Source organism: Macrotis lagotis, chromosome 3 (genome assembly GCF_037893015.1).
Source record: "Macrotis lagotis isolate mMagLag1 chromosome 3, bilby.v1.9.chrom.fasta, whole genome shotgun sequence".
Lineage (NCBI taxonomy): Eukaryota > Metazoa > Chordata > Mammalia > Peramelemorphia > Peramelidae > Macrotis > Macrotis lagotis.
Genome location: NC_133660.1, coordinates 224,187,508 through 224,199,013, shown reverse-complemented (window position 1 = coordinate 224,199,013; position 11,506 = coordinate 224,187,508). Strand labels below are relative to the sequence as shown.

Genomic DNA, 11,506 nt, shown 5'->3' with positions numbered 1-11,506 from the left:
AATGTTTACTGACTGAATAAGATCAGACATAATCTTGATATATGAAAAACCAAATGATCCAGAAAAGGTTCAGAGGCCTTCTTGAGCATAATACAGGGGCTGAAGAATTTGGGGGGGAAAAACTCCAGTACACATAAAGCTCCATAGTAGTCCGAATTCCTGAAGTCAAGAGTTCATTTTCAGAGTCTTTTTGCTGTGATCCTGAGCAAGCCCCTGAACTGCTGCTAAGCCAGTTTCTGAGTCCTTAAGTGAAAATAATTTCTGTACCACGAACATTCTGTAAATCCCAGGGTGCCACAAAAATGTGGGAGATAATTCATACTTTACCAAGATGGCCATCACCTTGTTTAGGACACGTAAACCACATACATAGGCAGATGGACAGAGACCAAATGCATCATCAGTTGGAAATAAAAAATATGAAAGTAGTGGAGAGAAGCCAATTAAAATGGAAGCTATCTCTTAGGACTTCTGAATTACTGGCCCTTCATGAGGACAGTTCATGAAACAGAGAAAAGTCATCACAATGCCAGCAAACAGATGCAACAAGATGCCAATCAGGTAAATTTCATCCATCTTGTTCCAAAGTCTCCCTAATAATCATTTACAGGTTTCATTATTATTTTTAGACTTAAATAATGTTGCAAATCAAATTCATATGGGGAATAAAACTAGGTCTAGACTTTGTAGTAGCAGTTGCAGTTTCAAGACAAAGTTTCAACTTAAATATCAAACACAAGAATAAAGACCAGTTTTTGCCATGAACAAGTAGCTGATGAACACTGTCAAATTAAGGAAGTTACAAAGTTAGATTATCTTTATATCTACCCACCACCATCTACAAATCATCCTTCAATATTAAATAAAAACTTCAGACCAGGATTCTGAGGGTATAAAGACATCCCCCCAAAACTGTTTGAGTTTTTTTTTAACCTTACTCTGCTTAATCTTTTTCCATTAAAAACTGAAACTAATCATGCTAAAAAAGTAATGCTAAAATCTATTGAGATCTTCAGGGAAAAAATTAATTCTACATTAGAAATGAAGAAAAGAATACCCACCCCAAACACAGACAAGTTTAAAATGAGTATGCTTCTCAGTCAGAGTTTAGTAAGCACTACTTTTGTAGCATCGAAAACAAACTCAGGATGATCCTGGAGAGTAGTAGTTCAACCTTAACCATATTCTACAGATGACCAAAATGTGACCCAAGGGGGAAAAGTGACTTGCCCAAGGGGGAAAAGTGACTTGCCCAAGGTCTTTCTGCAAAAATCAGACTCAATGCTCTCTTATTCCTCGCCTAGATAATTTAAATGCCAACCCTTGTCTCTTATCACAGAATCACTTCCCAACACAGCAAAGTCAAGTCCACAAATATGGTAGCTGCCTTCAATGTGCTACTACAACCAAAAGGAAGGAAGTATGTTTCATGATCTTTCTCTAGAATCAAGAAAAGTAGAGGGGAGGGAGAAGCTAGTGGAGCATTGGATCCAGTATACCCCTGGAGTCAGGAGGACCTGAATTCAAACCTAACCTCAGACACTTAATAATTACCTAGTTGTGTGACCTTGGGTAAATCACTTAACCCCATTGCCCAGCAAAAAAAAAAAAGCATTTAATTTGAGTTCAAAATCTTCTAGTACAGTTTTCATTTATATCACAGGCATGTTTTTATATTTTGCTTGTGGCTCTGCTTTCTTCCCTGCTAAATCCATAAAAGTCTTCCCAGCTTTTTCTTTTTTATATATAGAAGTTCTTTTTTTAAGGTTGGTTTTTTTTTTTGGCAAGGCAATGGGGTTAAGTGGCTTGCCCAAGGCCACACAGCTAGGTAATTATTAAGTGTCTGAGGCCGGATTTGAACTCAGGTATTCCTGATTCCAGGGCCAGTACTCCATCCACTGCGCCAACTAGCTGGCCCCCTAGCGTTTTCTGAAATCCGTAAGATAACAATATACAGCACAATTTGTTCAGTCATTCTGCCCTCCATGGCAGTCAGAGGCAACTAGGGGCATGGCACATCTGGCCCTGAGTTCAAATCCTACTTCCTGCCTCCACACTAACCAGTTCTCTGTCCCAGGTAAAGTCACTTCACCTCTGCCTGCCTTAGTTTCTTCATATATAAATTGGGGATAAAACAGCACTGACTTGCCAGGAGGATTGTGAGAATGATCAGGCAGATTATTTGTAAAGCCTCTCTCGTACACAGTAACTGCTTAATAAATGTTTGCTTTCTTCCTTCTAAAGAGCTCCTACTCTGCTTCCTGTTTTTGTTTTGGGGTTGGTTTTTTTTTGCTACCCACAAAAAATATACTTTGAATACTTGGTATATGCAGAGTTGCACATGAACAGACTTCAGACTATATAGTAGCTCTCAAAACTCTCTGGTTTTTAGTATATTAGAACTATAGAAAAGATGAATTAAAAGAAGTCAGATCCAGTAAACCCCAGGACACAAGTCACTGAAAGAACTTCAAATTAGAAAAGAACTGCCCAGAAATGAGAAAGCAGTCAGGTAAAAAGCAGTTTCAGACAAGAATCTTAAACCATTTATCATAGTGGGTGAGCAACCTAAACATAAAAGGCCTTATTTAAAAAAAAAAGTTTTCTTTAACAACTACATTTAGAGGAAGACTTCATAACCAAACATGGAACAGCAGTGTTCATAAGACAAAATAGACAATTTTGATTTCAAAAGTTTTTTGACAAATTACAATTACAATAAAAAGCAATCAGAGTAAGACAAGCTGTTGAGTAAAGGGGGAAAATATCTTTGGATCAAATATCTATGAAAAAAGTCTGATATCCAAGAGTTAAGGGAAATTGGCAAAAATACATTAAAGACTAATCATCTTTCCCCAAGAAAGACAAAAAATATGTTAGTTTTTAAAAGAAGTGTAAGTAACAAATCAATTTGAGAAATGTAAATTAAAACCTACAGGCCCTAAACTGGCACAGGTGATCTAAAACTGTCTATTTCCACATTGGAGGTGCTACAGAAATCAGACACATTAAGACACTGTAGGTGAAGCTATTAGTTCAACCATTCTGGAAAATCATTTTAGAGATGAAACGACTATACCCCAAGAAGGTCAAAGATGGATAACAGAGAACACAGGCCATTCACTGGATCCCAACTTGGATCCACTCTGGGACTCTGCAGAGCAGTCAAAGACTGACTAAATTGGAAGACATTCCCATTTTATTACAATCCACTGGGGATATCCTTATACCTCCAGGCAGGATGAAGAGACAGTGGGCTGTCCTCAGAGCACACAGTCTGGGCACAGTCTGCCTCAGTGTGACTTGGTCAAGTCACTCACACAACTCTCAACTATGTTTCTTCCCTAAAGAGTTCCCTGGACCAGTGACATCACAAATCCTGTCCTTATGCCCTTCCACAAGCAATCTCTCTTCCTACCAATCTGGTCCACACCAGTTGCTCTCCCTTACCACAGCCTGATCCCTCTCCTAAAAGTCTTCTGGGAACAGCCCCGGGGGTCCTACCAGCCAAGGGCATTCTCCCTCTTGGAATTTTTTTTTTGTGTTCACTCAAGTTCCTTGAGAGCAGGGACCTTGATATCGTCATCTTGATCTTTGGATTACCAAAGCCAACATGTTTTGCATATTGTAGTTGTTTAATGTTAAAAATAATATGGCTTTAAAGGGAAAATGAATACTCTTTCTAAATTATTAGTCTGTCTTATCTTTTTTATTTTATTTTTTTATATTATATTTTATTATAAAAGATTCAAACTTATTACTCAGAAACTAATGAATTCAATGAATTTAAAAAAAAAAATCACAAAATTTTCTGAACATTTTCTTATAATCTGCTTTGTTAAAGGTTTTTGGCCTTCAAATAAGAAAAAAAGACCAAAACACACAAGATTACTTTTGACATCATTCTAATTCTGAATCTATAAAATTCTCTGTCTCTCACGGGGTTATAGGAGCTGGAAATAAAGAAATCATCTAATCTAACTCCTATATTTTAGATTTAAGAAGGTACTTAAGTTTACCTGCCCAAGGTTACCCAATAAGCAGCAGAGACCTGATTGAACATGGTGCTTCCACAAGCCAGTGAGCCAGCTAGTACACCCAGCTTCTTGGTGGTCCAATGGACACTATTTCCTTAATGCCACAAATGTTCAAATCTACCAACAATGTAATTATTAACTGGTAAGAGCTTCAGGGAAATAATGTTACAAATAGAAAAATACAAGTTTTCAGGAAATGTTAACTTCCTTAACATTTAAATTTTGAGCCCTTAAAGCTAAAATCCTCAAATATGATGATAATTCTGTATGGAGCCTTTCACTACACGGGTCAGCTTCAATACTGGTTCAAATTCAGAGGCCTCCCATTAATTTTCACTCTGGTCTGCTTGTGTGCTCCTACCAATGATTATCAGAAGAGAATGAGATAAAATTGGCACTAGTCTTGATTAAGTACGCAAGATGGCTAAATCTTAGACAAATGTATTTTTAAAACACTGTCACTGTTTTTCAAGTCATGACTGATGGACTTTTTTGTGACCCCAAGTGGGTGTTCTCAGCAAAAATACTGGAGTAGTTTGTCACTTCCTTCTCTAGCTCATGTTACAGATGAGGAAACTAAGGCAAACAATGTGAAGTGATTTTTTCCCTAAGGTCACAAAGCTATTAAGAGGCCAAATATGAATTCAGGTCTTCCTAATTTCAGGTCCTGTACTCTGCCCACTGCGCCACCTAGCTGCCCTACAAAACACTGATCTTGTCCAATAATTCACACCTTTTCCAATAATTGTAGAAATGAAATCTGAGTTTCAAATAGTCCATCAAATAGAAGCAACAGGTTAAAATAGACTGAGGGGAAAAAAAGTTTGCAAGAAATGAGAAAAATGAACGTGAAAACAGGAAAAGGGGAAAAAAATGCTCCATAAAACTTTCTAGGCTATATTTTCACCTTTTTATATAAGTGTGAAAGGAACTTGATTGATAAGCCAAAAAGCAAGGCAAAAAAGACTCAATTCTAATGATAATCAAGTTTTTGACAAATCTACCAATATAATCTCAGAGAAACAGTACTGTACTTTTAACTTTTGCACAGTCAGAATTCACTCTTCTCTCTCTACTAGAAGAGGCATTATGTTTGGCCACAGGCCATGTCAAAAGCTTCTAAATGCTTGGCAGATAGTTAAGTACTTGATCCTCTGAAAACCTTTCTTCTCTAGTCACTGAACTTGGTTAAAGTGTTAACCAAGATCATAAAATTAAACTCTTACCTGGCTCTTGATTTCTCCCACTTTTAGGACCTTCTTCATTTAAAGTCATTTTCCCTTAAAATCTTTAGGGAAGAGTCCTTTTGGAATAGACACTAAGGAAATTGTTTTTAACTCTTCTTAGTTTAGGTTGTGAAAAAAAATAAAACCAAAACATTTTATGTACGGAAAAATCAGGATATTTTTAAAAGGGCAGCAAGAATATTCTTCCATTTCTCTTACCTGAAACTACAAAAAAGTTTCTACACTAGAAATAAAGTCATACATTCAAAATGTTAACAATAATTTTTTTGAAGAAGAATTCTTGTAAGAACTGCATTTGAGGAAATTGCATTACTGCAGGAAATAAAGAAAAAAGACAATCTGTCCAAAGTATTTCTCATTTGTCTTTTGAAGTCTAATTTGGTAAATCCTGTATGGAAGCATAAGTGAAAACTTAGCACCTAAAAGTTAAAACTACAAAATATGAAACACAGAATAAGAGAGCTGGACATGAGAGTCTAACTACAAAAAAAAAAAATAAGAAATAGCAAAGCGTACCAATGCAACCTCTAAAAGTGGGAGAAAAAGAAGTTGTCTAGTAAATTATGTTAAATGCCACTGAAAGAGATAGTAATTTTTAAAAAATTAATGTCAGCTTTCAAAAAGGCATAATAAAATTTATTGCAGGAACAAAGATCAGGAGAGAAAAGTTTTAAGTACACGTGTTTATAAAGGGAATAATCTATCAAACCACAGGAGGTGGCAGTTCTGCCACCGTTATTGCTGTTAGCACAAAGGAATGCTTGGAGAAAAACAATGGCTGCCAGACTCCAAGGGAATTCCTATGAAAAAGAAAAAGATATGAAATAAGGTATATTAATCTTCCAAAAGAATGAATTATTTTCTAACACTCCCATGTTAAGCAACCCAACTTTCAGATAAACAACTGCTAAAATGTATGGAAGTTCTGGGCAAAACCCAAGACCAAGCATAGACCAAAGACAGAGTCCTTAAAGTGTTTTTGGTTAGGTGCTGATTGAACTGCTTTTGTTATATATTTACACATCTCAATTTAAACTACTCTAACCTGTAAAGTGAAGAAATTGAATAAATGTCTGTCAATTCTATTGGTCCCCAGACTTGAAGTTTATACAGAAATAAGTCCCAAGTAAGAAGTTTAATCAACCCACAGATCATTAAGGCAAGTCCAAGCAGAAGTCCTTTTTTTCTATAAAACATTTTCAGTCATTATGACTTGAGCTGTAAGAACAGAAAGAGGTAACTTATTTTAAGCCTGAAACTTTGCATCTATAGTATGCTTTAAAATTAAATGGCAAACTTATCCCACCAGCTATTATCCTTACATTTCAATTAACTTAACAAAAACAGAAGTGATAGAAAAGAAGAAAGTTGAAATCCAATGCAAGAACTCAAATTATTTTCTTTCACAAAAGTAAGTTCCTAGAATTTAACTGATTTCCCTTGCCTACCAAAGAGGCAAACTTCCAACTATCTGTTCACTTAAGAACTATTTAAAGCAAGGAGTCTTATTATTGAGTTATACAGGGAAAAATATTGCATTACCAATTCACTGTTACAGAATGATTGGAAATCCTTTTAAAAAAAAAAAAAAGAAAAGAAAAAGAATTGCCAGCCCTGTATGCTGAGAGCAACGTGAACAGCAATGACTGGAATTAACAGCTCTTAGTGGCTAACTTTAAAGTAGGTGTAGTGAACCGGAAAAGAGATTCAAGCAGCTGGCTCAACTCATCCCGAGGCCTACGACTTCATGTGCACATTAAAAATCTCTAATCTCTGATCTCCTCTGACTCATTCAGAACACTGGTCCCATCTCTGTTGTCACCCTCGAGTACCGTTATTACTATGCCAGCGACCTATTTTGAACCCTCTTCCAGCAGGATGGGAGAGATTAGCTCATTTACCTCACTTTCGGCCAAAACATTGAATTGAAAATTTCCTCTCTCTCTTCCTAGAAGTTTTAAAAGTGGCTAAAATGTGCAATGAAAAAAAAAAACCACGTTAATTTGAGTACTTTTTATTAAGCCAAAAAATAAAAAAAAAAGCATTTGCATTCTGATCCCATTTTTCTCGTTGGACTAGTTAAAAAAATTTTTTTTTTCTTCTTTCAAGGCCAAATATCGGAGGGTCCGGGCGTCTCTTTCCATGAGGCGGCTTTGATCATCGGGAAGTGGAGGGTTTCGGGCTGCTCCGCCACTTGGCCCTCTTTCCTCAAAGAGCCCCAAAGCCGTGCCCCCCGAAATCCCACCCCCGGCTCCCCCTGCCCCCCCCGGCCCCGGCCCCCCCACCCGCCTCCCTCGGGAGGGCAGAGGAGCCGCCCCGGCCCCGGAGCGGCAGGAAAGCCGGGGAGGGGAGAGAGAAAATGAAACTTAGCAGCGGTTCCGAGGGCGCGCCGGGCCGGGCCGGGCCGGGCCGGCCGGGCGGCGGATACCTGTGGCAGCGGGAGCGACCGGAGCAGCTTCTCGCGCGGAGCCTCGCCGAGCCGAGGGCAGGGGGCCGAGCCCCGGCGGCCGTCGGGGGCCCTGGGGCGCGGGCGCCGAGGATCCGCCGCCGCCGCCAGGCCCGGAGCTGCAGCCGCGCTGGCCGCCGGCGCCGCTGCACATGAACGACGACGCTCCCCCTCAGCGGCCGCGGGACAAAATAGACGGCGACGCCCCGCCCCCTCCGGCCGCCCTCATTGGCCGCCCCCCCTCGGCCTCCGCCGCTGCCATCGGCCCGTCGGGACCCGGCCGCGGCCCGCGGCCCCGCTTCCTTCTCCTCCTCCTGCCCTCCTCTTCTTCCTCCTCCTCCTCCTCCTCCTCTTCCTCCTCCTCCTCCTCCTCCCACCACTCCCGTCTCCGCTCCCCGCACGCAGGCCATCGGGGGGAAGGGGCGGAGCTCGAGGCCCCGCCCCCTCACCTTGTGACGTCGCGCCCGCCCCGCCCCCCCGGCAACGTGCGGGCGACGAGCCTTCCCCGCCGTGCGGCCCTGAGCGCGTGCGCGCGCCTCCGCCCCTCGTGGCCGCCCCGGGCCCTGCCCCTGTCTCCGCCCCCCCCGCGCGCCGGCTTCCTATCGCCGCGGCTCGCCCCGCCCCTCCGTGACGTCACGCGACTCCGCCCGCCCAGCACGCGCCCAAGTGGGCCCCGCCCCCCGGCCCCGCTCGGGAGGCCCCGCCCGCTGCGGAGGGGAAGAGGAGGAGGAGGAGGAAGGAGCGCGTGCCTAGCGGGGGCACGGGACACACACACAAAAACACACAAACACACAATCTTTATAATTTGAAATTTCATTTATTTTCGCAGCGAGGTTAGCATCTTGCATTCATAATTTGTTAACCATATTTCTAAATGAGCACATTTTGGCATGAGGAATTAGAATAAAGGGAAAGGGATCATTTTGATAAAGCCTTCAAGGGTTGCTTGCTCTTGAAGGTCAACCTCAGGGAAGCTTCTGGAAGGCAGGGACGGGTCTCCAGGCTCCTTGGTGCATCTTCAGCAGAAGCTTAATAAATGTTCCCTGAATTCATGTGATCTGCCCTCCCCCACCTCCAGCCTGGAGGGTCCCTGAGGCCAGCAGCCAGACCTTCCTGCACACGAGGTCAGGAGAGTGGAGGCATGGATGCCTCCCGAGGGTAGAAAAGGGCTTCTTTGTGACTCCAGCTCACTTAAAGTACGCCCTTAATAAGTGCTGTTTGAACCTAATCCTTTTTTTTTTTGTAATTTTTGCAAGGCAAATGGGGTTAAGTGATTTGCCCAAGGCCACACAGCTGGGAAATTATTAAGTGTCTGAGGTCGGATTTGAACTCCAGGGTCCTTGAATCCAAACATTTGCATTAAGCCGGCTTCTGGGCAGATTGGTCACGTGAGGTGGTTGTGGCATAATGATGACTGATAATGACTATGGAATATTACATCTAATCAAAGGCAACCTAGGATAGAGCCTAGAAAGCCAGTGTAGGAAGCAGTCTGCAATCCTGCTTCTTTCAGAGCCCCAATCGCTTCTCAAGGATTAAAAATGGCACTGTTCTATTAGAAACCAGGAGGGATGGGAATTCAGGGAAGCCTGGAAAGATTTACATGAACTGATGCTGAGTGAGATGAGCAGAACCAGAAAAACATGGTACACCCTAACAGCAACATGGGGGTGATGATCAATCTTGATGGACTTGTTCATTCCATCAGTGCAACTATCAGACATAATTTTGGGATATCTATGATGGAGAATACCATCTGTATCCAGAGAAAGAACTGGAGTTTGAACAAAGACCAAGGACTATTACCTTCAATTTGGGGCGTTTTCTTATTATGTAATTTTGCTATCTCTTTTTTATTTTTTCCTTTAATATATGATTTCTTTCTCATCACATTCAATTTAGATTATTGTATACCATGGAAACAATGTAAAGACTGACAGACTGTCTTCTGGGGGGGGGGAGTGGGAGGAGGGAACCAAGATTAGGGGGAAAATTGTAAAATTCAAAATAAAAAAAAGTTGCAGTGTTGAGAGTGGCTACATTAGTGCAGGTACTAAATCCCTGTCTGTACCCCTAATTCATGTAATCTATACCTATGAAGTCCCAGGTCCACATTAGAAGGACCCACTCCTCCCAGCACCCCTCAGGGAAAATATAGAGTTTTCTTATGGCATTGGAAGCCCTCCACAATCTGGCTCCAGCTGTATAGACTTTCCCTATTCTGTCGCTGGCTCACTTTGTTCCACCCCAACTGGTTCCCTTACATACTGCAACTACTCCTTTCTATGTTTCTCTGGCATCAGAGAACCTGAAGCCCTAGCAGGCTGTCCCTCATCACCTCCATATCCTGGAATCCAATCAAGACTCAATCCAAGAGCCAAATGCCACTGGAGGCCCTCTCCCCACCACCCACTTGTTGACACTTCCTTCAGTTGTTTGCATTTGCTTCTCTGGGGTCTCCCCCAGTAAAGTGAGCTCCTTAAGGTCTGAGGTTTTCATTGCTATGTTTGGAGGTCCGATACATGCTTAATAAAACACTGACTTGGCAAATCAGTTGAGAAGTGTGAGATATGATAAGGGAAGAGGTAATGCCTAACAGTGTACCTAGAGGAGCTGCCCTTGAAGGTGACTCCAAAAGGGGGCTCAGAGAAAGGGAAGGGAGCCCAGAGGTACTGTAGCAAAGAATACTATGAAATAAGGCAGGAGAGGAAGAATGGTGTTAGGATGATTCTTGAATAATAAAAGTTCATATTTTTACAACACTTTAAAGTTTGACTTGGGAGTTATCTGCTTTATGTAATTTGATCCCCACAACAACCCTGGGAGACATATTATCCTCATTTTACCATGAGGAAAACTGAGTCTAAAAGTAAAGTGTCTGGGCAGCTAGGTGGCGAAGGGGATAAAGCACCAGCCCTGCAGTCAGGAGTACCTGGGTTCAAATCCGGTCTCAGACACTTAATAATTACCTAGCTGTGTGGCCTTGGGCAAGCCACTTAACCCCATTGCCTAGCAAAAACCTAAAAAAAAAAAAAAAAAAAAAAAAGTAAAGTGCATACCTGAGTCAGGCCAAGTTAAAGAATTACTAGTAGTCAGTAGTTATTGAAGAGTTTTGAGCAAAGAAGAGGTATGGCCAGTCTAATATATGTATCTGATTATTTCCATAAGTTGTGTCTCCCCCTCAAACTCTGAGCTTCATTAGAACATAGGGCAGCATCTTTTTCAAAACTCTGTCTTTTCAGTGTCATGGCACAAGGATCCAGACCAGAGAGGTTAGAGAAATGGTGGTACCCTACCTGACAAAAAAAATAAAATAAATGAATCTCCTAGGGCAAAGGATTGAGGATCCCATGTGGTCTTGTGGAACTGTCACAGCTAGAGTGGATAGATGGTATAAACTACAAACACTTTACAGAAATCAAGGATTAGCAGAGTCAGGGGAAAGTCTTCTCTGTATGGAAGCAACCCTTGAGTCCTTTCTGCAAGATGTAGGATGTAAATTGATGCAGAAGGAGTTTGAGGGTGCCAGGTGAGGAAAAGAGCTTTAGATTGTCAGTTCATGTGTGTTTGTGGGTGTGCATATGTTTGTGCGTGTGTCTTGGCTTCCTTTGTGGCAGTATTGCCTATGAACCCCACTCAAATTCATGGGTTTTAATTAATTCATAATCAAAAGAAACGCTAAGTTTTATTTCATTGAGTCATCTAATTAAGGATTAAGTTATCTAATTAAATGGGAATCCCATCACTGTATCCATACAACAGAGAGCCTGCCAGGT

The 11,506-nt window shown here is 41.6% G+C and overlaps 1 protein-coding gene across 1 annotated transcript in view; it reads right to left on the bottom strand.

Moving 5' to 3' along the window:
* Nucleotides 1-7,518, bottom strand: part of FAM53A (family with sequence similarity 53 member A) — a 105,371-nt gene extending 97,853 nt beyond the window's left edge. The window contains exon 1 of the mRNA XM_074229960.1: nucleotides 7,186-7,518. The gene's annotated coding sequence lies outside the window, so the exon portion shown is untranslated. The remainder of the gene's footprint in view (nucleotides 1-7,185) is intronic.
* Between the last annotated feature and the right edge of the window lie 3,988 nt (nucleotides 7,519-11,506).